The sequence below is a fragment of the Chaetodon auriga genome, chromosome 5 (assembly GCF_051107435.1).
Source record: "Chaetodon auriga isolate fChaAug3 chromosome 5, fChaAug3.hap1, whole genome shotgun sequence".
Taxonomy (NCBI): Eukaryota; Metazoa; Chordata; class Actinopteri; order Chaetodontiformes; family Chaetodontidae; genus Chaetodon; species Chaetodon auriga.
Window position 1 is genome coordinate 11769052 of NC_135078.1, and position 13316 is coordinate 11782367.

Genomic DNA, 13316 nt, shown 5'->3' on the forward strand with positions numbered 1-13316 from the left:
TTTATCTTAACTCCTGCTTTCCCCTGCAACCCGTTCTCACCCTGCTTCATTCACGGTGCCCTATTTAGACAACGTTTTGATGTCTGCGCTACATGATCTAAAATAGCGCGGCTGGGATCATATCCTGGTATTATCAAGTGCCCTTGGGTTCATGCCAGCGCTCTTCATAACTGGAGGGGAAGGGGGGTGGGGGGGTGGGGGTGGGGGTGGGGGTGGGGGGGATGAAGATCAAAGTGACAATGTACAGCGCTGCAAGTCTGCTGCTGAGTGGCTGGAGAGTGTCACCGCTGCAGTCGGCGGGCAGAGGACACAGACAGAGGAGATGGGGGGGGGGGGGGACTGCTCTTTTCACAACACATCATGTTGATTTCTCAGATAACAACACTCAGCAACGGGATGAGGAGCGAGTCCCTGCACTTCTTGGCCAAAGACGAAGGGATTTCCAACTGACCACATCGGCGCTCGCAAACACTTGTTAACCTATAATATCATATCCAGAGGAACTCGCTGGTCCACCATTCGCTGTGTGTGGGTTCCAGACATCAGTTTTATCCTCCTCGACCTGTTCACTGACTCCTCATCCACCACGAAAGCATCTGCATTTCCCATTTCTCTAATCTAAGTTTTTCCTTCAGCTAACCCTCTGCTGCTCTGTCGTAACCTCATTTCTTAAATGAGTAATGATTATCTTAGTTATTTATTAATCTGACAATTATTTTCCAGATTAATGTTTGGGTCTGTAAAAGGTCAAAGATGACCACCAGCAGTCCTGAGGTCTTGTTTCGACTGACCAGCAGTCCAACTTCTAATGTAAAACATGGAAAGAATGAAAAAAAAGACATTATCTACATTGTTATCAATTACTTTCCTGCCATTCGACAAACGACTTCTCTCTGTGCTAAAGCAGTTTGTTTGGTGAGAGTTTAGACTGTGGTAAGACCTGATGAATGGAGGTTAATGATTAAATCTAGTAGCAGGTGTAGCTAAAAAAAGTTTGGATTAAAGTTTACCAACAATTCTGCTCAATACGCACGACAGCCTTCTATTTTTTACAGAAGTCTGCTTCTTCTTCTGCAGAAGCAAGAAGACAACATGTCCTCAGAATCATTAACTGAGTCACAAATGACGGTAAACGTATAAAATATTTGATTTTTACACACATGCATGAGTCAGCCTCGCTCTTCCTCACTGCAGGTACCTTTGGTGGGACAACGGCTGCGTGGACAAGTCACAGCAGGAGGGAAAGAGAAGCCAACTCACAAAAGGCCGTTAACATAAGGAGAGGCATATGTACCACGCTCTGTGAATGCAACGTGAGCGTAAATCAGCTTCATGCACACACATCATGACTGAAGCGTTTCAGCTGCGTCTCCATTCGATTTCCCTTGGGTTTAATCCACAGATAAGATGTTTGTGAGTCTGGCTTTCATCGCTCATTAAAGACTAATTAACCCTGCTAACTGATTTGATTTTCCCCCAGCAGTCTATGAAAGCCTTGTCAAATGCTGAAACATTAAAAGCGCCATAAATACAAGCTCTTCCAACTTTCTCTTTGGTCCGGCCTCCTTTACATAAACTAACATCGCTCTTTTCTTTCCTCTTTTCACTTTTTGTACTGGGAAAGTTCAAACGCGAGCGGAGTGAAACCTCGCTCGGCTTTTCCCTCTCACCCAGTTTTCTCTCAGCTCCACACTGCCAGGCTCCAGCCCCCATTTAATTCAGCACAAGTCTGCTCCTTTGATGTTAGCTCTCCCAGTTAATAATTAATAGCTCTTGGTAAGACGCTTTGAGAAGAAAGAGATCTCCCTCCTAAAGAATCTCTACTCGGGCAGGCCTGCGCTGCAGTGCAGGGACTTGCCTGACGACAACAAAAATGCACCCACAGGCAAACTGGCTCTCTTAAAAAACATGACACATCTCCTTTTCAACCCTGTGAAAAACTACAACCTCGGACACCAAAGGAAGGATAAATACTTCTGGCTTTGTGACTGTTGTAACATCATTTCATTCCTCTCAGTACGTCCACGCCTCAGTGAGGACATACTGTTTACTTCGGGGACTCAGACTGTAGATTTCAAGTGGCAGAGCTCCTGTGTGAGGAGATATTGTGCAAGCGGTTTGAGACAGCGTTCACAGGGACGAACCCCACGCTGGAAGGGAAAGCTTTCATTCCCACCGGTTTCAGAGACTGAACAGGAATTTGGAGAGTGTCTGTTCATGAAGCCTGTCGGGGGGTGAAGCTGATGCGAGGTGACATTTTGATCTCCTCACTCACGACGCAAGATGAGATCAAGACGGACGGATGTTTGCGTTTTAGGAATCCAATATTTGAAGCGACAAGGTGCCCGCTCAGAGGAAGTGTGAAGACAACTCGCATGTTCCTTTGTCAGCCATCGGACTGCAAAGATGAGCTGATCCCCAACCATTGTGACGCTTTGGGGGGGGGGGGGGGCGACCCCTCGTTTGGAACCACTGGAGTTAAGCTAACTTTAAAAACAGATTAGAGCAGCTCCACCTCAACATGCTACACCTGTAAAATGCTCCACATGAGTTCATGCATCTGAATAAATACCTTCCTATATGTATATTTTGCTAATAATACTTCTGTACTTTGACTTGAATTTCTGTGTTCGTGGTACTTTTTGGATTTGAGTTCTTCTTCCACAGAAAGGTAATCAAGACGTTCTCCATGAAGCACACTGAAACACGATCGCGGCTCACATCCACTGCATTTGATCAGCCATGCATGTGCAAAAATCAGAAAAATTGTTGTCTCGTCAAATCTTCCTTTTTTCAGCCATTAGAGCGCAAAGACAGGTTTGGCAAGTAGAAGTTTGAAGATTCAAACTTGGTGCAACATCCCTCCAACAATGAATCAAAGCACAAAAAAAGTGAGCGGCTGGGATGAATAGGAAGAAGGTAAGTTAGCAAAAATCCTCACAATTAATATTTTTCTCCAAGCTGAAAAGCTGTCTGGTCCCAGAGATGAGTGCTCGATCAGTCATCCATGCTTTAAAAAAAAAAAAAAACAGCTCAACACTCAACCCGCACGACGCACAGGGAGGGCGGAGGGAGAGTTTCACAGGTACTTCACGATACTGCTGGCTAAACAAACTTCCCACTGGCTCGGAGGCACGAGAATTAGGGTAAAATCTTCCCTGAGTGAACAAAAACCACAGCAGAAAGCAGTGAGAGCCCAGTCTAGACACAGAGGAAAATGAAAGCTATGTTTAGCATCCCTAAGTAAGCCTGCCAGCTTGTAAGATCTGAGAGAGAAATTTTCACTCGTCTGGAAAGAGACTTTTCTCGGCGTAGCGCTCACTTCATCACTCACATGGACTGGGGATTCTCAAATTAACACACCGGCACACTGCAGTCACAAAACAATGCACGTGTGAATATGGTCGGGCGTGTAGAAATACGCTCGTGAAGCAGGAGGGTATGACGCGCTCACATGCAAACGGACGCACACCTGGATTACACCTGCAACATCTGGCTCGGGCGCTGGCTCCTCTATCACATCGCTGCCTCTTTCTTTCCTACTTTCTTCTTCTCTGCTTCCCTCCTTTCTCTTTCCTCCTCCTCCTCCTCCTCCTCCTCCTCTTCATGCTTTCCTTTCCCTCTCTCCACACTGCTATAATTAAGGCAATTAAGTCTTCAGAAGACTCTCCACTGCTATTATGCTGTAATTTCATGTTGCCTCCTGGCTTTACGGTTTATTAAAAGATAAAGGCATACTTTTCTCCCATGGATTTTCTTATATGTGGTCGCCCCCTCTTTTTTCTCTCCTTCCTCGCTCCCTCTCAGCGCAGGCATGTGAGCCAAGACATTATTTACATTCAGCTAAAATAAAATCAAAGTCTTCGACGTGGCTGTGCGTCATCTGATTGGAAGCTCATGCAGCCTGGAGAAAGAAATGAAAGCTATGTTTTGAGCACCTCTTCCTCATTGATCTCGCTGCACATGCTGTACTTTTCGGCATGCAGTCATCTGTATCATCTTGACATTTTCATTACGACAGTATTTAGTCATTTCCCCTGCTCATGAAGCGCATTACTCACCACCTTCCTGATCTCCCACTGTTCCATGTTAACACCTCACTCGTTCAGCCATCATAACAGTTTAATCTGCTGACAGAAACTTGACGTAATCGAATTGGCTGTGTGACATGTGATCAACTGGTTTGACGCTCTCGCCGCGCTGGATCTGCTCTGTCACGACAACAGCAAAATAAGGACTTTCCTGTTCCCACAAACAAACAAACTACCCTGGAACCATTCACAAGGGCACGATTTGAACTCAAGTGACCGAGCTGAGCGTAACCCTACCGATAGCCTGTGTTCATGAGTTCCCTTCCACTCATATTTAAGGATTTGACTCACAGCCAGGGGTTAAAGAGCTAAAAATAAGTAAAATATTCTCTGATGTTCTACCTCCACCTTCCTAAACTCTTGAACTCTCCCATATTCCTGTTTAATATTAATTTGAATGCAGTTAAGCTCCTGGCTGGAGCGTTTTGCAGCAGTCCCGGGACGTCTGAGGCACCACTTCTCCGGCTGTATAAAAAATGTTTACGAATCACCTAAAAATCCACTTGTGTGTGTCACACGGGCAGGAGGGGCCGCGAGCCTCCTCCAGCTCCTCTCCATTGGTATAAACGGACAGTTTACCCAACGTAAACACTCAGGGGAAAGAATCACTTGAAGCTCTCAGTGAGCTTCAGTGACTGTCGTTAATATCAAACTGCAGAGGAGAGGTGAGGTCAGGAAGTGAGCACAGCGCTGCTTATTTAATGTCTGTGAGTAAGGGAGCGGATCCAAGTCAGGTTTAAAAAGATGAAACTTCAATGAGATGAGAGACATTTATTGATTTTTAAAGCTGTAGTGGGCAGAAAAGCATCAAACATGCTGACAGGTACACCATCAACACAACATCTGGATCTGTGATGCAAGAGCCAGTGTAGCGCTGATCCTGTGGAAATCATGTCTCAATTTATTGTTCATCCCTCGCCCAGCTGCAAAGAAACAGAGCAGCCCTGAGTAAATATGTAAGTCCTCGTTTTTGGCATCGGTGGTGTGTTCACAGACAGGCCGACAGGTTAGGTTTTTTGCACAGTGTCTAAATGTGGAGAAGCACAGGGGTTTGTGGGTAAACTGCACACCAGTGCAGGAGGACGGAGAGAGGCAGAAATAGAGATTTGGAGCGGATGTAATGACCTTACTATCAGACAAAGACGAGGCCCGTCCCAGGTATACTGATCCCAGACCCTGGCTCTGTGCTGTACATTGTGTACAACCAGCATGCACGCGCACACACACACACAAACGCGCGCACACACAGTATGTAATGACTATCTGTGCTGTGTCACCATCCCTAAGGGGAAAATCAGTTCCCATGGGTGAAGACTCTTCTTTCCACTGCTTTAAATCCCAAATGTAAGACAGACGGAGTTGTGGGACAAACACAGAAAACAATGAGAAGCCCATAACTTCAGCTCCTCTGAATCTCTTTCCTTCAGAGGAAGATGTTTTTCACGCAGAAGCCATCTTCAGGAATGGTGTGAAAAGCCCTTTTTTTTTTTTTTTTTTTTTTTTTTTTTTTAAGGTGGTAATGTCAGCTTTGGAGAAAAACCAGAGTTCTCTGGGGGACAAAAACAACAGATCAGAGAAGGAGCCTGAGGTTTTCTCCCATCTTCCAGCCAAGTTCTCAGAGTCAATGTCTCTTTAAAGCTAAAAATCTCTAAATCTCTCTGCGTATTTCTTCACTTTCCTTCTGACTGCTCTCTTCCTCTTCTTCACCTCATCTTTCCCAAACAGCCCGTCTCTGCCTCAGCGCACAATGTGGGGTGGCCATTCACCCACCATTGCATAACCAGAATTATACAAGTGAATTGTGCTATCAAAATGTGTGTGTGCGTGTGTGTGTGTGTGCGAGGGGGCACCTCTGAGGGGGCCTGCCAATGGAACTTGGCGAAGAGCCGACCCCATTAAAGAGTCGAGAGAGAGAGCGAGCGAGAGGTGTGCCGTGGACTCTGGAAGCTCTCACTCTCCCTCATCATAAGACCCATATTTAGTCTCTTTCATACTCACTTTTATCTTCTTCCTGTACCGTATCAGATTCTGACCCTGATATTCACTGCGAGCGTCCGTCAAAATACACACTCTTTGCTTAATTCATGTCTGCCAATTTCAGTCCTTCACAAGAACGGAGCTCGTGAAGGACTTTGCCTTACTTTTGTTAAGTAGCATCAAGGAAAACGTCAGGTGACCCGCACATGTAGGCTGGGAGCTACTGTAAAGATTACACAGACACTCACATGATAGTTACATTATTCTGCGCTCATGTGATTAGCAGCAGTGAGGATATATATATATATATATATGTATATATATTATAGCTGAAAGAGAAAAACACTTGAAGAACCAGCAGCTCCTTGTTCAACCTGACAGATTCCACCTGACACAAGCCGGCGTTGAGCCCTGTTTCAGTCAGATTAATACGATCCATCACTTTGGTGTGTGGGTGCTTTTCTCTTAACACTGTCTTTGTCTTCTTGCCCATGAGCCTTATCTGATATCGGGATGTGCGTATACGACTACTGTGACTACTAAAATGCTCCTCCGGTATCGAAAAATGTCAAACAATACTGTTGTTTGAGTGGAGATGTGGACGCAAAACAGTAGTAAGACTGAAAACTGGACGCCAAATGCCATTAGAAGACCTGTGACTTTAAATATCTTCAAAAGTGTAAAAAAATTATATGTTTTTGGAAAAGTTTTCACCGTTTCTTGAAGGATGATGGACACTGTAACACCATAGACTGTTTCTGGGTACAAACATGTTTTGGCATAACAAAGACTTAATTGTTGTGAAACACTTAAATGCTTGTCATCGTGTGGCCATGAAGACGGATTTCTGAGGAAACACTGTGGTTTTTATGAACTAACAGACTATTTGAGATATTCCAACTTGCTCCAAGTCGAATTTGTTCGTCCTTTTAGTCTTCTTGTCCGTTCCCAGCACATGTGTTTTGGTGGTAAAGTGAAACAGCAGGACATTAGTTTCTCTTATACGTTGTGGAAATATGCTGTATAATAAAAGACAGGTGAGGCTCGCGCTCTGGACTCACAGCTCTTGTGAAATATCAACATTCAAACATCTTCCTTACTAAATATACATGTTTGTCTTGCTTGTTGTGCACCACAGGCAGCGTTTCCTGTCTCTCTCTCCACAGCTTGATGTCTTGCGGTGCGCACTCACACAAACATGAACACGGATGCGAACGCACTGACTCAGACCGCCGCTTATCTGGAAGCCTTTTAGTCTTCTCTCCTCCTGCTGCCCACTGCTCTGCCCTGCTGAGACCAAACGCTGGGGCCGGAGGAATGGACAACCACTAATTAAATTTCCTCCACTTTTCCTCTCTGTCCCTCCCATGTTGTTTTCTTACCGGTTTTGGGCTCTGGCCCTTTGTGATTCACAGCAAAATAAACAGGCTTTCCGGCCAGGGATAAGAAGGCTGCTTTTTAAGAGCTTCTTCTGCTCCTGGTGTCCAAACAGGAGTGGTTTGGATGAAAGTGACGGGAAGTCTTAGCTAGAAATGATTAGTGCTACCCATACCTGTTTTTTCTGTCTGTGGCAAATTTAAAACCTGTTAATTACTGAGATTATCTGTAGATTTTAGGCCCGCTGTCAGTCAGAAGCCCCGTGAATATTAAAGTTAAAGCAGTAAGCTAACAAACACTCACGCATGCATGTCTGATTTCTTATATATGAGGGAGAAGATAAGGTGTGATAAGAAGAATTACCTGAAATTTTGATTTTTTTTTTTTTTGCTCCTCTGCTCTCAAAGGGAACGCCTGAAGGCGGAAGAATCTGTTCCTGTCTGACTTAACATATTTTTCATGAGATGGGAGCAGTCAGCCGAAGGGAGGAAAGACGAGGATAGACGATGGATAAATTGGGAGGGAGTAAAGACAACCGAAATGATGGATTTGTGCCTGCCTGCTGCAAGTCTGCTGGAAGTGATAGGGCAGAGAGCACGAGGCTGTCTTGTGTGGGATCCTACAGTATGCTTTATTTCTAATATTTTACTGGGAATTAGTATTTTTTTACTCTGTGGATTTGATGTCATGTACTACCTTAATGTACTGTCAAAGTGTTCCTGTGCCCATGTACTCATCTCCTTTATGCAATCACGTGCACAAAGCGGTGAACCCATGAACTCCATGCTGGAATCGGGGTTGTAGGAACGACTGAAACGCCTCTCCATGTTCAGCCCAAAGCAAAGACAAACCTTTAACCACAACACAAACGTGCAGGTGCACCTGCCATCGACAGCGGACGTGCAGACTCAATTACTTCTCATCTTCATGCCTTACTCTACTTTCAGAAACTGGAACGGTCTAACCCTCATTAAGGGCTAACTGGCATTTCTGAATCTGACTTAACTACGAAACCAAACAGCAACACAGCAGTATTTGCGCTTCCCTTTACCCGGAATGCTCCAGTGCGAACACGCACTGTAATCCAAACGGAGCGATTTCAGTCGAGCTGAGACGTCTCGCTAAACGGCCACTTCTCTCCTTCCCTTAATTCGTCTGCAGCCATACGGTTTTCCTCTAATCTCTCTGTGCCTTGAAGCTGCTTTAGGAGACCATGTCCCTGCTTGCATGAAAGAGAGGTTGCTGTTGTTGCTTCTCTCTCTTGTAATACTCTATCCTGCTGCCGGTGCAGGGGTGTTGCTTCTGCCTGCTGTCTTCTGTCCCTGGGCAAACACGGCAGAGCAGGTCGGGACTCGGCCCGATAACCCCCTTTTTACCTCCCTTCTTACTGTACCTCCTTTCTCCTGCTGTGCAGTCTTCCCAGCGGTGGAGGATGACTTAACCTGTGGCTGTGTATTTCACATCAGCGGATAATAGACAGTAAATGCTTTGATGACAGCGTGAATGTGAGGAAAGTAAAGGTACAGTATGCAGCTTTCAAACCTTAAGACACAAGTCTGAGGGGCCGCAAGACGTATGACAGGACGGGAAGCAGAAAAGAAATGCACCATACTTCTCCACAAAAACAGCCTTATTTTATTAAAATTTCTTCTAACCTTTGCTTTTTCCCCATGATTGGATTTGACCTCAGCAGGCCTCGAAAACGTACTCAAACAAGGAACAATCACATTATTTGAGGTTGACCATTGTTTCCACGAGTCCAGCTCTTCACCAAACAGGGCGACGCGTCTTTCCCTTTGGTTGCGTCCCAATAAAGATAAAAAGATCAACGCAGGAAATGACTGTGGCTGTAAACGGGATTTGAGCAAAGCATGGCGGCAGGACGCTGTAATACTCAGGTGTGTTTACCTCATTCAGCTGCGACTCCAACACAACAACTCAGCGTCGTCTTATCTCTGCAAGACATCTGTCTGTTACAGTGTCCGCGGTTATCAGTTGGTCAACGATTATACACCTACTAAAACATCAAACCAACCTGTGACAAAGTACCACCTGGAAGTACAGTTTTGAGGTACTGTGCCTCTATTGTACTACACATTTTATTGTTATATTGGTCTCCAATAAATGATGCTAATGTCTCTCCCAGTTTCCGCCAGGTGTGTTGTCATTCTTCAACCCCTCTCTATCTCCATCTTTCCCTTTCTCTTCTTCCATTTCCTCATTGTTGCAGAGAATGGGCAGCTCCAATGTCACCCGACTACACACACACACACACACACACACACACACACACACACACACACACAACTTCTCTCCATCCCCTTGTGCTGGGCCCACCTTTCCTTCCCTGGCACAAATAGAAAAGAAAGTTTAAACCACGAGAGCAGGATGACGTTGTCACCTGAGCTAACCCTCCAGAGGAGGAATCATGAGGCATCAGATTAGCCGCGTGGGGACCAGGGGGCCTCGGTGCCAGCCTGTGGGCCCGAGCCTTAAAGACAACACGGCCCTGACATCCACAGCAGGGCGCAGGACACGAGGATTCTCACGCACACAAGCACATTCCCCTACAAAGCAACAGGCTTAGACAGAGATGAAGAGAGAAAAGACAGGGCTTTGGTTGACGTGGGTGGATGTCTGGTCCTATCTTTTCTAAGATTTACTTTTTCCACGGCACATCTTTTGATCCAGCGCCGCCCCGTCTTCTCTGGGTGCTGTTTGACAGACAGGAGAGCTTTAGCTGTGGCTGGAGTCTGACTTCCAAATTCCACTTGTGATTAAGAACAAAAATGAGTGTAAGGGTGGAGAAAAATAAAAAGAAACAAGTCCACAATGGTGCAAAAAGTACTTTCTTCTCTTTCCTCACATTTCCCCTCCTCTGTTCGTCACCCTCTCTCCGTTTTCTTCCTTCACCCTCTCTCTCTCTCCCTCCATCTCTCTCTCATCTTAAGTCCCCAGGGCTCCTTTCTTCTCTCTTTAAATAGGGGCCTGAGCTGTGAAGTCTAATAATGGTCATTTGGCCTCCCATTGAAAGCTGGGTAATTCGGCCCAGGGACGGCTCACTTTGAGCCACATGACACAAGGAGCTTCCCAGTGACCATGGAAACGAGCGCAGTGGGATCCCGGGCGCCTCCGAGCGCCGTGAAACGTGGTGAAGCGGTGATTTAGGAGAGGACTTTTTTTTGAGGGGGGGTGGATTGAAGTAGGAAGGTGGGTGAGGGCTCCAACACAGCCTGAGAGAGGGGGTTGAGAGAGGGAGATATAAAGAAATGGAGAGAGAGAGAGAGAGAGAGAGAGAGAGAGAGAGAGAGAGAGAGAGAGAGAGAGAGAGAGAGAGAGAGAGGGGCCCCTGCCTGGTCACAGTGGAAACCTCTCCTGACACCCCGCCAGGAAGAGCGGCCAAGATAATATCAGCAAGTTGAGGCGTACACAAACATGAAAGGAGAGCCCAAGAGGCAGGCCCCTGAGTGCTCCGGGCTTCACAGGCTTTTCTCTTCTCTCCCTGCTGCTCCTCCTCTCTTTTTCAATTTCTCTTTCCATGTCTCCCTCCATGCTGCGGTGTTTGAAAGTGTTTGTTCAGGGTGTTTGGGGCAAGGGGCAGGTGGAGAGGAAGCTAAAGAGCTAGGTTGTCCATTTTAGCCCTTCACACTGCAAGAGCAGCTCCACTGCTCATTGCTTACGTTGGTTTCAGCGTGCAACCATTTTCATTTATGACTTCTTGATTTGATTTCAACAGCTAATAAAGACTTGAATGCAATCTCTGAGAACTGGGAATGCCAAACGTTTTGGACGTTTCTGTGGTTAAAATATGTGGGAAACACCTGAATTTGACTAAAACATCTCTATCAATGGCGGAAAAGCACATTCCTAAAGGAAGGGCACTGAAAACACAACCACTGAAAGCTCCCTTTACTTGCTGTATCTGACAAAGCACAGAAGTTTATGAAGTTACAACATAACACATGAAGTGGCACGGGTTCGAATCTCGCTGCGGGCACTGTCCTCCACCATGCTTCGGTGCCTGCTGCTCGAGGAGGGCCTTTCTGTGTGGAGTTTGCATGTTCTCCCCGTGTTCACCTGGGGTATCCTCCGTAAAACATACCCCCACTAAAAACATGCAAGAAGATCACCACCTGACCAATGGTGACATAACGCAATTGGGTCCCCGGGCGCCGCTTGGATGGCAGCCCACCGCTCCTGGTCTGCCGTGGAGGAAGGACGACCAGGATGGGAGAAATGCGGAGGACGAATTTCACCTTCGTGTGCAGTGTCCAGTGCATGTTGTGTGATAATAAAGGGGAATGTCTCCCCCTGATTCTTCTTCTTCTTCATTAGCCTCCATTATATGACATGCTAAAGCTGCCAATGATAGCAGCCTTGATTTAAACAACACAAAATTGACTTTCAATTTGCTGCACTCATCCGAAAGGGAGCCTGATCATTTCGAGCACAAGCATAGGGGAAAATTGTCTTATCAATATTCTGCATCTTCATGTCCCCGCTATGAAAAGACTTCTTTTAAAAACTCGGAGCAAAAAGAACTATCTTCATCTGCATTGAACAAAAGCCGCCATTGTAAATCAATCACTATTGTGTCTTCGCTGCAATTTAACAAAACACATTCTGAAGAGTGTAAAACTACAGCAATTTTCTTTCTGTCTGTTATCAAGGCTCTCTGCTTCTCTAAAGTCTTTGTGGAGAGAGAAGGAAAAGGCATGGAAAGGGAAAGGAGTGAGAGGAGAGAGATACTGTGAGTCATGTAGCAGTCTGCATCAAAACACAAGCTGATCCACCAGCCCTCTGGTTCCTCTCATCCACACTGACACACATAGGTGCACCGACAAATGCACCCACTGATCAGACAGTGGTCCAATCCATGAGGGCCAACGTGCTGTGTTCACAAGTGGTCTGAGAACAAGGCCAAAAAGCAGCCAGTTCAATCCAGCATTGACGCTTCTTTACAACAAGCCCTGCGGCTTGACACCCTGCTGGCATTGCCGTGGCCGCGGGACGACCTCTAGCACACACCTGAGTGTGTAGGACAGCTAACCTGGCCGCAGGCTCGGAGCCAGTCGCCCGCAATATCACACTCGTCTGTCTGTTGCCATGTCTTTCTTTTAATGGAGGTCTCTCTCTTCTTCAGACACACACTGTCCTTTTAGCCCTCATGTACTTTCTATATCCCTGTCATTCCCCCCTCTCTCTCTCTCTCTCTCTCTCTGTGTGTCTCTCTCTCTCACACACACACACAAACACACACTACACCCTCTCTACAGCTCTGGCTGAGATGCCAGACACGGTTAGAGTCCAAAAGCCACTTAGCACTAAGGCGCAGCAGCTGTTTGCTCTGGCCTGCTGTCCCACAGTGCCAACTTGAGGGCCACGGTAGAAAAAGACACACAGACACACTCCTCTGCCCCCTCATATTGTTCCATGGCAACTGCGGTTTTAGGATTGTGTTTGTATGTGTGTCAAAGAGAGAGCTTCCCACACAGGACGCACTTTTTATGGTTGTGTGCCTCTGGCAAAAACTTTAAAGTAGCTAGCTTTATTTCTGGGAGGATATGTCAATAAAGATCTTGATACTTTTCTTGTTGCTCTAGTTATTTTTAAGTGCTTTGTAGCGGCTGGTCTGGGGCCAGTTGCGCTCCGCTGCGATGAAATGTTGTCTTTGGCTGGTGTTTAAGGTGGAACTGATCGTGGTTCAGAGACGAGCTGGTCAAGGGCAGCGCCAGGCCACACACAACAAGCACATACCAGTGAGTTTTACATGCTATGCCAGCCAAGAGACTTGCTTTACACAAGCTGCAGGACTGTGTGGGAGGATGGGTCGCATTTTTCTGCTTTTGTGCGTACAAAAAAAAAAAAAAA

General features: G+C 46.2%; 1 protein-coding gene across 2 annotated transcripts in view; it reads right to left on the reverse strand.

Annotated features, from left to right (window-relative positions):
* znrf3 (zinc and ring finger 3) overlaps nt 1-13316 on the reverse strand; it is a 63686-nt gene that overhangs the window by 11522 nt on the left and 38848 nt on the right. The window lies entirely within an intron of this gene.